Genomic DNA, 18,057 nt, shown 5'->3' with positions numbered 1-18,057 from the left:
GACAAGAGGACTACTAAATGCTAGCATCCCAGTTTGCTCGAAAAAAAGGAAAGGAAATATTTAAAACAGCACAGATGAAGCACTTCTCAAGGACAATACCATTTTTTCATGACAATATCTAAACAGTAGCACAACACAAATAGAGATGACAAAGCTCAATCATATGGATGAAATCAGTGGGCGAGTACCAACCTTTGTCAGGAGGCTTATTGTGTAGAGCATACAGATGAAACACTTCTCCAGAACCATCTGTTGCTATCTACGGTGGTGGCCATGCTTACTATATACTCCTCGATTAGTTTAATGTTTCCAACATCTTCTTGTGCAGTTCCACTAAAATATATGGTATCTTCAAAGAAGATCCCTGTTTGCACAAGTTGAGATAATTACATATTGCATTACGAGTGGCATCAAATCAGTGGCAAAACAATTGCTCGTTCCAGCCATAGCAATAAATTAAGATGCAAAACTATATCTTTACTTGTGTCATCACAGTTCCAGTGCTTCATTACAGCACCGGGAGTTGATTTTTGTTTTTCTTCCGCTTGTTCTTCCCCTTCATCACTTGGTTCAATAACATACAAGCTTCGCCTTCAATGTAAGATTTGGCATGTCAATTAGGGAGCACAAGTATAGTACTAAACTTAATTTTCTGATGAAAGTGGCAAAATACAGGACAGTAGTTGTGAAATATCCTTATCTTACCTCAATGGGATATTATGGTGCACATATAGATTGGAGTCTTGTCTCCATTTGTGCAGTTCACTAAAATCAAGCAACATTATCGTACAAGTAGCATAACATATGAAAGCACACTGCAAAATCATGTGAAAGAAGGCTAGTACTGACCTCTCATGATGCGGAATTCAAACAACTCACAAGAAGAAGATCTGAACCAAATTCGCCTTAACGGATAGGAAGTAAGATCTCCTCTTGTGCAGTTCCACTAAGATCAAGCAATCAAGCAACGTTGTCGGTGTGACATTTTGGTTGAACTGCACAAAACACTCTTCAAACATAAGTGTTTTGTGCAGTGCAACAAAATGTCACAATGGCAACAAGGTGAAGTAGATAACCCTGTTTACACAGAGGTGCAAAGGAAACAATTAGTGGTCAATAACGGTGGATGACACAGAAGCCAACAAAAATAAGCATCTACCTTATCTAAATGGGAAAGAAAGCAAGACAATAGCATTTCTCAAACGGTGGCATTGATTAATATTAACATAGAGATTATATTAACAATAAAATTCGTTAAACATGTAATTTGCTTTTAACTGTGGCATTGCATCAATTTTCCAGCGGCATTATTAGAGGGTGTTTGTTTACAGGAACATTTTGGTGTAGGGACTAAAAAAGCTCTGTGTCAATCCCATCTAAACCAAAGAGGAGGGACTTTTTGGGACTAAAAGTGGGCATTTCGGACTAAAGAAAGAAGACCCCGAGGGAGTCTTTTTGGGACTTTTTCCAACAGTTGCCCCTGCCACGCATCGCACCTTGTCTCTATTAGTTCATTACTAGGGGTAACATGGTCTTTTAGCATGTCATTTAATAACCTCTAGTCCATGTTTAGTCCCTGGAACCAAGCAGGTAGGGACTAGGGAGTTTTTAACCAAACAGGGCCTTAGATTAACAACAGCTAATGAGTTGCACGGGACAGTGGACGCACAAGCACCATGTGCATCTAGCGATGTATTGTGGTCATGCACAGTCTGTTGCAACAAAGAACAAACAACCAAGGAGCATATGTGTTGGTCCCAGTTTTGTTATCTTTAGACACCTTTCCCTATGTGAGTGCAGCAAATCTAGTCCTGCTCAAACTCTACAGCCTTGTCCCTTCCTTTCCTTTTTGAAATAGTACTTTCGCCCCTTCCTTTCCTCTTTGAACCACATCCTAGATTTATGCGATACAAGTTTCCCCATTACTTTCCCCCATTCCTTTCCTCTTTGAACCATGTCCTAGATTCATGCTATACAACTTTCCCCCTTCATTTCCTATTTGAACCACGTCCTAGATTCATGCCATATACAACTTTTCCCACAACTTTCCCCCACACCTTTACTCTTTGAACCACGTCCTAGATTCATGGTTTACATGCAACTACAGCAATGCATGTGGAGTAAGTAAATTATACCTTAAGGTTCTTGGGGCGTGGTTCGGTGGGCGATGGGACAGCGGCGAAGAAGAAGGGGTCGAAGGCCCTCACGCGCCACTGCTGGGTGGAAAGTGAACAGCAGCGCCGGTAGTCCCTCACCGACGGTGACAGTGTTAAGCCTCCTTCCCTTCCCGGTGGACGGATCCTGCCGGCTCTTTGAGCAGCAGTGAGGGGAGAGAGAGGCGTGTGAAGAGAGCAACTACAAGCGTTGAGGCTCCAGCGTGTATATATATATACTGGAGAGAGAGTGTGAAGCGTGCAAACCCTAGAAAACATTTTGACCAGTCAAAGAATCCTCCTGGCACAAATTATGCTCAAGTGTAGTTATCGAACCCGAGACCTCAAGTTTGATGAGTGAACAGGCTAACTAGCTACACAACCCTCCCGTTATGTTCAACGAGAGGGAAATAACCTTTTATACATTCCTGCATTCGTGTGACAAGCATGCCGTGTTTTTTTATGTGTGCGTGGGAGTCATTGGGATTTCAATCATAACCGTGTCATGTGGCTTTGGTGGTAAGACTATCCACAATGGTGCAGAAATAATGCAGCCTTAGTCACCTTACCTCTCTCCACGTAGTACGCTGGGTCCCACTAGTCAGAGGGTGAAACAAACAAATTAATAAGAAAAATTAAAAGCGTCAGCGCTGTATCTTACCTCACACATCTCGCTACTGCTCGGGAACACTGTCTAATTGATCCCTCTGTTCGCTCACGTACTATTTTAAGTGAATCCTTATTATAACATGCACACAAATTTTGGGCACTTGTATTCGACATAAGTCAGTGTGCCATCGTATCTCGTATACTTACTACTCCCTCCGTCTAGGTGTAATAAGTCACGTTAGAAGGTGCAACGGGACCAAGGTGCGTGCGTGCACGCGCGCGCGCGTGTGTGTGTGTGTGTGTTTAGCAGCATGTGTCTGTTAGGGAGAGCGACAGATCGACCTACTTCTACAGAGAGATGTTGTGTAGTGTACGATTTTAGCCGGGAGAGTCGGTGCATCCTCTCGTTTCCGGGCGTGTCCGGTAGGGACATGCGGACAGCTGCCACGCCCGCTCCTGACCAGCCTGGCCCACCCAAAGCCCCTCCATCGCCCGCGCGCGCTTCCCGCCCGAAACGGTCAGCGCCACTCCAAAGAATTGGTGCCACATTCATGCCCGGGCAGAGCGGACGCGACCTCTCACTGGCGCAAGAGTGATGGTTTCTTCGTCCGTCCAACTTACTGTTGGGTCTATGTGATTTGATGGCTCATTGGTCTTTATTACTAAGGTGGTAGGACTGCTGGATGTCCCACGCTTTTGGTGAAAGGAGGTACTACTACTAGATTACAATTTTCTCCATTCTTACAGCGGAGGCGTGCAAGAGCAGTGAAAACATGCAGGCTCAGTGATTACATGGCCGACCTCACACTATCACCGTGCGACACCTAACTCTTTACATAGTACTCCCTCTGTTCCTAAATATTACTAGATGAGTCCCCGCGCGTTGCCGCATAATAGCGGTATATCTCTCTGCGCAAAATTATCGATTTCATAGAACTAAAAAAAACTCTATAACCGCATGACAAATGTGGTAGCCAAACTAAATAAACTCCCATCATCATTTAGATCATCCCATGTAAGGAAAAAAGATCAGCCAACTCCTACTACATAATGGGATTATATTTTTCTTTTTGACATGTTAATGGGATTTAAAAGCTCACTTACATGCATGCTACCAGTGCATGCTTGCATGCAGACATGTTGATGTGATTTAAACCCCACTCACATGCATGTGCCACGGTATTTCTGCATGCTTGCATGTGGCTTAGTGCGGAGCCTCTCAATGTCTAGATCAGACGGCTATTATGGACTGATTTACTTCATCTAATGGCTACATCAATTTTGATGATGTGGCTCAAGGAGAGGATAGAGAATTCCTAGTAGTGGGGGCTAGCTATTTCTAGTAGATAAGTCTTTGTAGAGATTCCACTACATACGGAACAAAATGAATGAATCTACACTTAAAATGCATCTATATACATCCGCATGTGGTTCATGGTGAAATATCTACAAAGACTTATATTTAGGAACGGGGGAGATGGCTTACCAAGCAAGCTTCTCCTCATTCTGCGAGTTGACGGGACACATCAAAAGTACTCCAGTGTATAGAGCCTTGCCTCTAAGGTAGGCCCCACATGGTTGGCCTCTTTTTTTAACATAACACGTCAAGTCGCAATTTGTTTGTTCACCCGTGGTAGACGATCCTCCCTCCACCAAGTGGAAAACCAGTACACGTGCCAAATTACCATGTGGGATGCCTTTTTCGTACAGAAATGAGCTCCACAGTGTACCCGCACCGGTGTGGTTGGGAAAGAGACGGGAGTACGTGCGCCGTGCATGCACCTCTTCTCTTCGTGCACGTCCCCCACCTACGTGGGTGGTGGGGGTGGGGTGGGGGTTGATTTCGTGAATTATTTGTGGGAATATTTGTCGATGACATCTCAAACAAAATTTTGCATGCAATGTGTGTGAAATGGAGGCATATCCATATCATACATAGAGGGTCGGGCAATCCACGAGAAGAGAGGGAGGGTCATAGCTATCGATAGAGTCGAAGAGAGGATCAGTGGGTGGGTGCGAGATCGATGAAGAGAGCCATCGAAATTGTGTGTGTGTGCAAGTCAAAGATATAGGGCGACTGGCCTACCGGAACGTTAGAGGGCACATGTCAAGTTTGTGTGTGGCAGGGAGACATGACTAGAGCGCTCGATGTATCGGTGTGTGTGGGGGGAGGGGGTGGGGGAGGGGTAGGTAGAGGCCTAACTATATAGGTAGAACGACTCGTATATGTGTTGAGAAGGAGAGACCCAGCTATGTCTTGAGGGAGATCGGTCGACATCCAAACATAACTGAAGGACGGGAACGCTACCTCTTGAGCACTGCGTTGGATTTCCCCAAAGAGGAAGGGATGATGCAGCAAAGTAGCGTAAGTATTTCCCTCAGTTTTTGAGAACCAAGGTATCAATCCAGTAGGAGGCTACGCTCGAGTCCCTTGTACCTACACAAAAACAATAGCTCAATGCAACCAACACGCTTAGGGGTTGTCAATCCCTTCACGATCACTTACGAAAGTGAGATCTGATAGAGATGATAAATAATATTTTTGGTATTTTTGGTATAGAGATGCAAAGTAAAAGGTAAAAGCAAAGTAAAAGCAAAGCAATAATAAAGTGATGGAGATTGATATGATGAGAAATAGACCCGGGGGGCATAGGTTTCACTAGTGGCTTCTCTCAAGAGCATAAGTATTCTACGGTGGGTGAACAAATTACTGTTGAGCAATTGACAGAATTGAGCATAGTTATGAGAATATCTAGGTATGATCATGTATATAGGCATCACGTCCGAGACAAGTAGACCGAAACAATTCTGCATCTACTACTATTACTCCACTCATCGACCGCTATCCAACATGCATCTAGAGTATTAAGTTAAAAACAGAGTAATGCCTTAAGCAAGATGACATGATGTAGAGGGATAGTTTCATGCAATATGATAAAAACCCCATCTTGTTATACTCGATGGCAACAATACAATACATGCCTTGCTGCCCCTTCTGTCACTGGGAAAGGACGCCACAAGATTGAACCCAAAGCTAAGCACTTATCCCATGGCAAGCAAAACCAATCTAGTAGGCCAAACCAAACTGATAATTCGAAGAGACTTGCAAAGATAACCAATCATACATAAAATAATTCGGAGAAGATTCAAATATTATTCATAAATAGACTGGATCATAAACCCACAATTCATTGGTCCCAAAAAACACACCGCAAAAAGAAGATTACATCGAATATATCTCCACGAGAGAGGGGGAGAACATTATATTGAGATCCAAAAAGAGAGAAGAAGCCATCTAGCTACTAGCTATGGACCCGTAGGTCTGAAGTAAACTACTCACACTTCATCGGAGGGGCTTGGATGATGATTTAGAAGCCCTCCGTGATCGATGCCCCCTCCGGCGGAGCTCCGGAACAGGCCCCAGGATGGGATCTTGTGGATACAGAAAGTTGCGGCGGTGGAATTAGGTTTTTGGCTCCGTCCCCGATCGTTTGGGGGTACGTGGATATATATAGGAGGAAGAAGTACGTCGGTGGAGCTTCGAGGGACCCACAAGGCAGGGGGCGCGCCCTCCACCCTCGTGACCACCTCGTGACTTTCTTGATGGAGGGTCCAAGTCTCCTGGATCTTATCTGATGAGAAAATCACATTTCTGAAGGTTTCATTCCGTTTGGACTCCGTTTGATATTCCTTTTCTTCGAAACCCTAAAACAGGCAAAAAAACAACAATTCTAGGCTGGGCCTCGGTTAATAGGTTAGTCCAAAAAATAATATAAAAGTGGAAAATAAAGCCCAATAATGTCTAAAACAGTAGATAATATAGCATGGAGCAATCAAAAATTATAGATACGTTGGAGACGTATCAAGCATCTCCAAGCTTTATTCCTGCTCGTCCTCGAGTAGGTAAATGATAAAAACGGAATTTTTGATGCGGAGTGCTACTTGGCATAATTTTAATGTAATTCTTCTTAATTGTGGTATGAATATTCAGATCCGAAAGATTCAGGACAAAAGTTCATATTGACATAAAAATGATAATACTTCAAGCATACTAACTAAGCAATTATGTCTTCTCAAAATAACATGGCCAAAGAAAGTTCATCTGTACAAAATCATATAGTTTAGTAATGTTTCATTTTCGTCACACAAGAATGTTCTCATCATGCACAACCCCGATGACAAGCCAAGCAATTGTTTCATATTTTAGTAATCTCAAACCTATAAACTTTCACATAATATATGAGCGCGAGCCATGGACATAGCACTATGGGTGGAATCTATACCTCTATATCTATCTATCTATCTATCTATCTATCTATCTATATCTATATCTATATCTATATCTATACCTATACTAATTACACACTCCCAAGAAATTCCCACGTTAATTAGAATTTATGGACCGTTAATCTGGTGAGACCAAATTATTACGGTGTAGATCTTTCGATAGGACAAAAAAATTTCATCAAATTAAACCATGATATATCTAAATCCGTAGGATGACTAGCATCGTATCCCTTAAAAAGAACTCACCAGCAAACACGATCTATCTACATCCGTAGAATGACCTAGCATAAATCAGTATCCCGTCGAAAAACAATAGCATACCCTGTAGCAGCCATGTGCGGCAGGAGGACTCCTATGCTCACGCTCCTTGATTGGGTCTAGTCTCTAATCTCTCTCTCTCTCTTCTCCTATTTAATCTCTTCACCCCTGAATTAAGGCTGGACGGTTGTGTGTATGGTAAGCTTTTCTCTTTCTCTAACCTCTTCGCCCTGATTTTAAAGGGTGCGTGGTCAGTACTTTCTGCTTTTACATCTTCAAAATCAAATCATGGCGATCAGTACATGCAAAGGAAAAAAAGAGGAAAGGTGAGCACAAGTCACTGCAGACGTCAATCCAAATCGGCAGCGCATCTCATCCATGATGGATGCATGGCACGTAGTTGGCCCGGGGATCACGACGTTCACGGCGGCCGTGCGCCAAGGCGTTGTCTCGGACGGCCGGACCAACTTCCCGTTGACGCGTCCTCGCCAAGACCACAGGTGTGTACTGCTATAGCATGAGACAGCAGGCGTGTTGATAGGAGACGACGATGCCGGTGGCCGGTCATACGCCTCAGGGTGAGCGTGAGATGCATGCCCGCATAGAATATGCATTTGAATAGCCATTCGCTAGCTTGGTTGATCAATTAGAGAACTCACATACATGCCTACTTCGTGATGCTAGCTACATGTTGTAGAAGTCTGATGCTAGGCCAAACTATTATATAATACTAAGTTCTAGAATTAGGACTCCCATGCAAGCCTACTTCGTGATACTACATGTTGTAGAAGTCTGATGCTAGGCCAAACTATTATATAATACTAAGTTCTAGAATTAATCTTGAAAGAGATTAAGCTAATGATGTTGAAGATTATGCAGTTCCAGTGCCTTGAAGGACATATGGTATTTTCCGAGCCTATATCCATGAAGAAATATTTATGGCGACGAGACATACTGAAGTCTTGCATCCTGTATCGACGAACAACGCGATGGACGAGTCGAGCCGTGAGCCTATGACGCCCAACAAAGACAATGGCACGAGCAATATAATTATGATTTCATGAGAAGAAAAAAGCACAATGTGCGGGCAGCATGACTGTGGAATCTGGCCAGCCAGTAGTCGTGGCATGCGCCGCCATGCACCAGCGGTCCGTTTTGCTGCTACGGCGGCGACGGGCTCTGGCGCGAGCGGGTGCAGTTGCAAGGAGCAGTACATCTGCTGTCTGGGCGCGCTGTCGACGGGGAGTTGGTCCGGCCATCCGCGACGACACCTTGACGCACAACCGCCGTGAATGTCCTGTAGCTGAGGCGACAATGTGTCATACTTCCACCATGGACGAGATGTCAGACAGACTGTCGGTGACAAGCTGCTTCAGTGCTGCGTCGTGCCGTTTCGCCGCCGTCGTCGAGGCCTTTCGAGCCGGAAGGAATTGACCACCGTCGTCGTTACGCATGTACTTACCCAGTAGGGCACATGGACAGAATCATTCAAGCTGCTTGGGAAGTCAGCTTAACTACATGCACGCCCCTTTCTGTGTAATGTGAGTTGCACCTTGTGCCAAAATCCTCTCTTCTCGCTGTCAACATCTGCCATTCTGATCCTTTTCTATTGCCTAATGTCACTAAATATGACTTCTCCAGCTTCTCCCGGCGGATATCTAACATTGCACTGCTACACAGCTACCTGCTGCGGGAGGTAAGTCCTATTTACTTGGACGTACAAGTTGGCCATCTAGCTGGACCCAAGTAATACTTCGTGGAAACAATACCAATCCAGTATTATTTTTTCGAGCATACCTGTTGATGTTGTTCGCACTCATATCAAGTATACCTGCTCTGCAATAGATGTATTGTTTTATCACTATAGCTGATTATGAAAGAAACAAGCAATGTATTATATGCATGCCTCATGGCTATGTATTTCTATACCGACGGTGTTGCCATGCAACTAGATTTATGGCATGAAAAGGTAAAACATAGTATTAGTGAAGGTTTTGCCAGAAACATTGTTACATGAACATTGTCAACTAGCAGAAAATATAAACATTTATGTATTAATAGGCCATTTTCGTTGGTGCATGTTGATAGTTTGTTCTGTTGACATCCATGATGAAATACGGTGATACAAAAAATATGTAGATATACTTTTCTTTTAGATTGGGTTGTTACATTAGACAATTTGCCAATATTGCTGTGTACAAGTGTGGTCATTTTATGTGCAATTGGTCGGTGCTAATTTGTTCGTGAAATTCATATATTGGCATCAGATTATACAAGGGTATCAATTTAGCTCAAATTTACCAAATGAAGTTTAATAATATTATGATTATTTTAAGCATTTTCCACAATGCAAACTATTGAAGATTTGGTTATACTAATATAAGAATATACAACAACACTGCGAATTATGCTGCTTCTGTGCATATAGACTAGACAAAATTGACAATGACCGACAACTTCCACAATATTAGTAAGCAATAAGTTTCTTGCTATATTATATTCATGAATAAACATAGCAATACAGAAATCTATGGAGCAGCACTAATTTTTGAGCTTTTGTGGGTTACAATCATCATCAAAGATGACTTTGGTCACAACATCATTTAATGAGAAGATTGCAACTTTTGTAAATTTTAACAATATTGTACACAAGCATGGTATCTTGCATATTTTTAGTGCTAAATTATTCAAGAATTTAATGTTAGCATCAGTTCATAAGGTGCATAAATTTTAGTATCAGATTGACTTGGTGTATTACTTCGTCGAAGAAAAGATAATAATTATCTACTGTTGTTTTCTAGAACCACACAAGCTATTGCATGACGATTTTGATTCTATTAAGATGGAACAACCGTAGTAGTACTATAACCGAATGTGAAGCATCTAAGTTACTGTATTCTACAGATAAATGAAACATTTCCATCACATGGCTACCACAAATAAGTATAAGCCATCCCAGTTGGTTGCAAAATCAAATTGAATATATCATTGCATAACTTTGAGCATAGTTTGAAGTAAAAATGATTATTAGATCAAATTCAACTATAATTAATTTATGTGGGCCTAGCCATGCGAATGCATGGGTTGACGACTAGTAGAATATAATGAGGGGGGTTATGTGGAGAAGACAAAAAGGGAGAAAGTCTCACATCAACGAGGCTAATCAATGGACTATGGAGATGCCCACCGATTGATGTTAATGCAAGGAATAGGGATTGCCATGCAACGGATGCACTAGAGCTATAAATGTATGAAAGCTCAACAAAAGAAACTAGTGGGTGTGCATCCAACTTGCTTGCTCACGAAGACCTAGGGCACTTGAGGAGGCCCATTGTTGGAATATACAAGCCAAGTTCTATAATGAAAAATTCTCACCAGTATATGAAAGTGATAATATGAGAGACTCTCTACTATGAAGATCATGGTGCTACTTTGAAGCACAAGTGTGGTAAAAGGATAGTAACATTGTCCCTTCTCTCTTTTTCTCTCATTTTTTTGGGCCTTCTCTTTTTATGGCCTTTTTTATACCTCACTTGGGACAATGCTCTAATAATGATGATCATCACACTTCTATTTATTTACAACTCAATGATTACAACTCGATACTAGAACAAAGATGAATCTATATGAATGCCTCGGGCGGTGTACCGGGATATGCAATGAACTAAGAGTGACATGTATGAAAGAATTATGAACGGTGGCTTTGCCACAAATACTATGTCAACTACATGATCATGCTAAGCAATATGACAATGATGAATGTGTCATGATAAACGGAATGGTGGAAAGTTGCATGGCAATATATCTCAGAATGGCTATGGAAATGCCATAATAGGTAGTATGGTGGCTGTTTTGAGGAAGATATAAGTAGGTTTATGTGTGAAAGAGCGTATCATATCACGGGGTTTGGATGCACCAGCGAAGTTTGCGCCAACTCTCAATGTGAGAAAGGGCAGTGCACGGTACCGAAGAGGCTAGCAAGGATGGAAGGGTGAGAGTGCGTATAATCCATGGACTCAACATTAGTCATAAAGAACTCACATAATTATTGCAAAAATCTACAAGTCATCAAAAACCTCGGCACTACACGCATGCTCCTAGGGGGATAGATTGGTAGGAAAATACCATCGCTCGTCCCCGACCGCCACTCATAAGGAAGACAATCAAATAACACCTCATGCTTCAAATTTGTTGCATAACATTTACCATACATGCATGCTACGGGACTTGCAAACTTCAACACAATTACTTCTCAATTTCACAACTACTCAACTAGCATGACTTTTATATTATTACCCCCATATCTCAAAACAATCATCAAGCATCAAACTTTTCTTAGTATTCAACACACTCATACGAAAGTTTTATTATTAATCTTGCATACCAAGCATATTAGGATTTTAAGCAAATTACCATGCTATTAAGACTCTCAAAATAATCTAAGTGAAGCATGAGAGATCAATAGTTTTTATAAAACAAATCCACCACCGTGCTCTAAAAGATATAAGTGAAGCACTAGAGCAAAACTATCAAGCTCAAAAGATATAAGTGAAGCACATAGAGTATTCTATCAAATTCCAAATCATGCATGGCTCTCTCAAAAGGTGTGTACAGAAATGATGATTGTGGTAAACTAATAAGCAAAGACTCAAATCATAAAAGACACTCCAAGCAAAACACATATCATGTGGTGAATAAAAATATAGCTCCAAGTAAAGTTATCGATAGAAGTAGATGAAAGAGGGGATGCCTTCCGGGGAATCCCCAAGCTTTGGCTTTTAGGTGTCCTTAGATTATCTTGGGGGTGACATGGGCATCCCCAATCTTAGGCTCTTGCCACTTCTTGTTCCATAATCCATCAAATCTTTACCCAAAACTTGAAAACTTCACAACACAAAACTTAAAGTCGAAAATCTCGTGAGCTCCGTTAGCGAAAGAAAACAAAAGACCACTTCAAGGTAATGTAATGAACTCATTATTTATTTATATTGGTGTTATAACTACTGTATTCCAACTTCTATATGGATTATAAACTATTTTACTAGCCATAGATTCATCAAAATAAGCAAACAACACACGAAAAACAGAATCTGTCAAAAACAGAACAGTCTGTAGTAATCTGTAGCTAGCGCAAGATCTGGAACCCCCAAAATTCTAAAATAAATTTCTGGACGTGAGGAATTTATCTATTAATCATCTTCAAAAATAATTAACTAAATATCACTTTCCAAATAAAAATGACAGCAGTTCTCGTGAGCGCTAAAGTTTCTGTTTTTTACAGCAAGTTCAACAAGACTTTCCCCAAGTCTTCCCAACGGTTCTACTTGGCACAAACACTAATTAAACACAAAAAAACACAACCAAAACAGAGGCTAAATAATTTATTTATTACTAAACAGGATCAAAAAGCAAGGAATAAAAATAAAATTGGGTTGCCTCCCAACAAGCGCTATCATTTAACGCCCCTAGCTAGGCATAACAAGCAAGAATAGATCTAGGTATTGCCATCTTTGGTAGGCAATTCTTCAATGAGGCATCTACCTCCCTTAGGAATTTCTTTTCTTTCTAGTGGTTATCAAACTCTTAGGTACAAGATCGAAAAATTCATTTGTAGCAATTGGTTCCTTAATGATAGCAAAAAGATTGGGATGAATACTTATAGATTTAAGATCCACAGTTCCCTTACTAGATGATTCACCCTAATTTTTAGGAACATACATAAGCTTGGCAATTTTAGTAGGAGGACTTGGAGTATTCTTTACGGAAGAAAAAGAGGTTCCCAAGTTCGTAATGATACCCTCAAGTTTATTGATTCTAGTAGAATCTAAGTTTATTTTCTCATTAACTATGGGTTCCTTTTCCTTAATATTTTTCAAAGTCATTCCTACCTTAGATCCATATTGGGTAATTTGATTTTCGATCTTTTTATCTAGATTTTCAATTAATTCAATAGTAGCAACTTTATTTTCAATAATTTCAGGTCTTTGCATGACATGCTCCAAAGTTAACATAGTTCCATTAACCAAAAGAGGTGGTGAGCCAAATAAATCTAACATAGCATTATAAGAATAAAAAATATGGCTACCCAAGAATTTCCCTCCGGTAATGGTATCAAGGATATATCTATACCAAGGATTAGCACCTACATAAAAATTGCGGAGAAGAACTGAAGTAGATTGCTTCCTGGTAGATCTATTTTGAGCATTGCAAATTCTATACCAAGCATCTTTTAGACTTTCTCCCTCCCTTTGTTTAAAATTTATAACTTCATTCTCGGGAGACAATGGAGAAGATATGAGACTAGCCATGACGACAAGCAAACAAACTAACACACGAGCAAACAAAAAGCAAACGGGCAAAAGAGGCAAATAGAGAGAGAGGGAGGATAAAGCGGCAAGGGTGAAGTGGGGGAGAGGAAAACGAGAGGCAAATGGAAAATAATGTAATGCGGGAGATAGGGATTGTGATGGGTACTTGGAATGTTGACTTTTGCGCAGACTCGCCGGCAACGGCGCCAGAAATTCTTCTTGCTACCTCTTGAGCACTGCGTTGGATTTCCCCAAAGAGGAAGGGATGATGCAGCAAAGTAGCGTAAGTATTTCCCTCAGTTTGTGAGAACCAATGTATCAATCCAGTAGGAGGCTACGCTCGAGTCCCTCGTACCTACACAAAAACAATAGCTCAACGCAACCAACGCGCTTAGGGGTTGTCAATCCCTTCATGGTCACTTACGAAAGTGAGATCTGATAGAGATGATAAATAATATTTTTGGTATTTTTGGTATAGAGATGCAAAGTAAAAAGTAAAAGCAAAGTAAAAGAAAAGCAATAATAAAGTGATGGAGATTGATATGATGAGAAAGAGACCCGGGGGCCATATGTTTCACTAGTGGCTTCTCTCAAGAGCATAAGTATTCTACGGTGGGTGAACAAATTACTGTTGAGCAATTGACAGAATTGAGCATAGTTATGAGAATATCTAGGTATGATCATGTATATAGGCATCACGTCCGAGACAAGTAGACCGAAATGATTTTGCATCTACTACTATTACTCCACTCATCGACCGCTATCCAGTATGCATCTAGAGTATTAAGTTAAAAACAGAGTAACGCCTTAAGCAAGATGACATGATGTAGAGGGATAGTTTCATGTAATATGATAAAAAAACCATCTTGTTATCCTCGATGGAAACAATACAATACGTGCCTTGCTGCCCCTTCTGTCACTGGGAGAGGACACCGCAAGATTGAACCCAAAGCTAAGCACTTCTCCCATGGCAAGAAAAACCAATCTAGTAGGCCAAACCAAACTGATAATTCGAAGAGACTTGCAAAGATAACCAATCATACATAAAAGAATTCAGAGAAGATTCAAATATTATTCATAAATAGGCTGGATCATAAACCCACAATTCATCGGTCTCAACAAACACACCGCAAAAAGAAGATTACATCGAATAGATCTCCACGAGAGAGGAGGAGAACATTGTATTGAGATCCAAAAAGAGAGAAGAAGCCATCTAGCTACTAGCTATGGACCCGTAGGTCTGAAGTAAACTACTCACACTTCATCGGAGGGGCTTGGATGATGATGTAGAAGCCCTCCGTGATCGATGCCCCCTCCGGCGGAGCTCTGGAACAGGCCCCAAGATGGGATCTCGTGGATACAGAAAGTTGCGGCGGTGGAATTAGGTTTTTGGCTCCGTCCCCGATTGTTTGGGGGTACGTGGATATATATAGGAGGAAGAAGTACGTCGGTGGAGCTTCAAGGGGCCCACGAGGCAGGGGGCGCGCCCTCCACTCTCGTGACCACCTCGTGGCTTTCTTGACGGAGGGTCCAAGTCTCCTGGATCTTATCTGATGACAAAATCACGTTTCCGAAGGTTTCATTCCGTTTGGACTCCGTTTGAGATTCCTTTTCTTCGAAACCCTAAAACAAGCAAAAAATAGCAATTCTGGGTTGGGCCTCCGGTTAATAGGTTAGTCCCAAAAATAATATAAAAGTGGAAAATAAATCCCAATAATGTCTAAAACAGTAGATAATATAGCATGGAGCAATCAAAAATTATAGATACATTGGAGACGTATCAGGGAAATATGATGGGACAAAGAGAGAGAGAGAGAGGAGAGAGAGAGGGAGGGAGAGGGAGGGAGAGGGGTAGAGTGCTGGATGGGTGATGGAGTTGCTTCTCGAAGATGGTGGGAGAGGCCTACTAGACAAACTGAGGGTGGAACTGCAATGTTATCAATAAGAGTGGGGATGTGTTCCTGTGTGTGCCTGTGCGTGATAGATCTGTCGGGACGCATCCATGGATGATGAAGGGGAACCATGTGTTTGGTAAGCAAACCTAACTAGATCGGTAGATCAATTGTTGTTTGTCGGAGGAAGGGAGACACACAACTAATGAGGTAGATCGATTGACGTGTGGGTAAAAACGAGTTATAAGGATGTAGCTAGCTATATGTATAGCGAGAGATCGGTCGGTGTACGTCCATTTGTTAGAGGCAAATAAGGCCCAGTGAGACGGATAGACAGAGAGAATGGAGCTAGGAGGTGGTGCGAGAGGCCCAACTACTAGCTAGATACGGGGAGGAGTGTGCGGTTGTGAGATCGATGAAAAGAGGGGTGAGAGTTTACACGTGTGTCTGACCGTATGAGAGACACGAGGCAAGGACACATAAAGGAGGAGATTGAAGGTGTGTGTGTATGTTGTAGGCTGGCATCGCTTGAGAGGTTTATCGATCAGTGTGTTTCAGAAAGGAGTTGTGGAGACTCTGGGAGAACGACCTAAAGAAAAAAAAATGAATGTGCCCGGTGTATAGAATGCCGAGGGAGGGGGAGGGCGAGGAGGGCGTGTGCATGCACGAGAGAAAGTTAGTGGTAGCTACAAAGGTTAGAGGATTGTGTGGGTGTAAGAGACTAACAAAGATCATAATTTGATATGAAAGCGGATTCATATATATGAATAGGAGATCATAGTGTTTTAAACATTGCATGCATGAATATATCGGTGATACACGTGTTGTGCACATGTTATACCATAATGTGATAATGCATGGCGTTTGCAACTCGCAGCTAAATGCCGAACAATCTAAACCATACCATACACCAAACAATCTCACATTTTATTTGAATTTGTGATAATGTGTGGCGTTTGCAGCTTACAACTAAATATCGAACAATCTAAACAATACTATATATCGAACATTCTCACATTTTATTTGAATTTGTGGTAATGTGTGGTGTTTGCAACTCACATCTAAATACTTGTAGGCGTAGGGGGCGGGGCACCATACATAATGTGATAAACACATTATACATATGAGACATGGTTTAGATTATGAAGATCTAGCTAGAGGTAGAAATGTAATGTGACTTGAAATCAAAATAAAGTGGATTCAAAAAATCTAGTTCGAGTTCATATAGTACACATAGTTCATATGTAACTCGAGACTAATCATGTGGTGTGCAGTGAAGATAATACACAAATGATGGTTTAACTTGACAATAATGATGATTGTAGATCTTATTAAAACAGAGAAACGAATTCAAATGCTTTGACTTCACAACAATCATTACCGTAGATCTTATTCAAATAGAGAAACGAATTCAAATTTAGTTCATATTGAAGCGGTAGTATATACGTTTGGAATGCACTAAAACGTTCATTTGAGTAGTAGGTTGCATGCATTATACACGTAGCAAAATATTTTAATTGAACATAACATGAATTCAAAGTTTTGAATGACATTTGTAGTGCGCATTGATTTGGTACAGTACACGTTAGGCTTGTCCGAAAATTTCAACCCGCGCCTTGTTAGCCCGAAATATTTAAGATATATCTTTGTCTCGTTGTGCTCCGACAACTCCCTCCATCTCAACCCACGCCTTGCAATTCCAAAATTACAACGCGCGCGAAAACTCCCACCTCCTGTGAAATCCTGACACGCGAAATGCCCGTGGTACCCCTGAACCAAAAGAACCACCTCAAATCGGTGGGGGTACTTTTGTAACTTACCTCACATTTTGGACAAGCGCGTCTCTAAGCCATGGTTCCCCACTGCCATCCCATCCGCCCACCCATTCGTACACCGAGGCCGCGAAAACCCACGACGAAACCCCACACCCTGCTCCGTCTGCCACCCAGCCGGAGCCTCTTCCCCGATGACGTCGTCCACAGCAACACCTCGACGTCCCTCATACACCATACCGGATGAGGATCCGTCGTCGATCTCAGCGTCCCGCCGGTTCAGCCACCCCGTCCTCCACCTCCAAGGAGCTACCCCGACGTTCCCCTCGTCTTTCGTGCCACCTCCATTCCCACACCGCCGTCTTCACCAGCACCACCGGAAGAGCACCATCATCACCGTTTCCTCAGATGAAGCTGCGGCCTAATCGGTGCCACCAAAGAGGTTGTACACTAATCGCTGCATTTTCTTCTTGATTCGATCTCACGGTGCTGCCGGCGCTCGGTCCCGAGCTGACACGGCGCGGCACCATCCACGGCGGCGGCGGCGGCCACTTCCTCCACGGCGTCGCTCCCTCGGCGGCGACGTCCACATCAGTAGGAGCTGCTGCTGCTTTAGCTCTCGCTCACACTGCTGCTCTGCTCTTGCTCTCGGTCCCCTGCCTGGTCTGCTCTTGCTATTGCTCTTGCTCGCACTGCTGCTCTCGCTCTTGCTCTTGCTTGTGATGCTCCTCCAATTTAGCTACACTTCAGTCGACTGAATCGACTTTTGGGTCAGTCA

This window comes from Triticum aestivum, chromosome 2A, assembly GCF_018294505.1.
Source record: "Triticum aestivum cultivar Chinese Spring chromosome 2A, IWGSC CS RefSeq v2.1, whole genome shotgun sequence".
NCBI classification, from domain to species: domain Eukaryota; kingdom Viridiplantae; phylum Streptophyta; class Magnoliopsida; order Poales; family Poaceae; genus Triticum; species Triticum aestivum.
The sequence above is the reverse complement of the archived record's forward strand: the minus strand, read 5'-3'. Positions refer to the sequence as shown.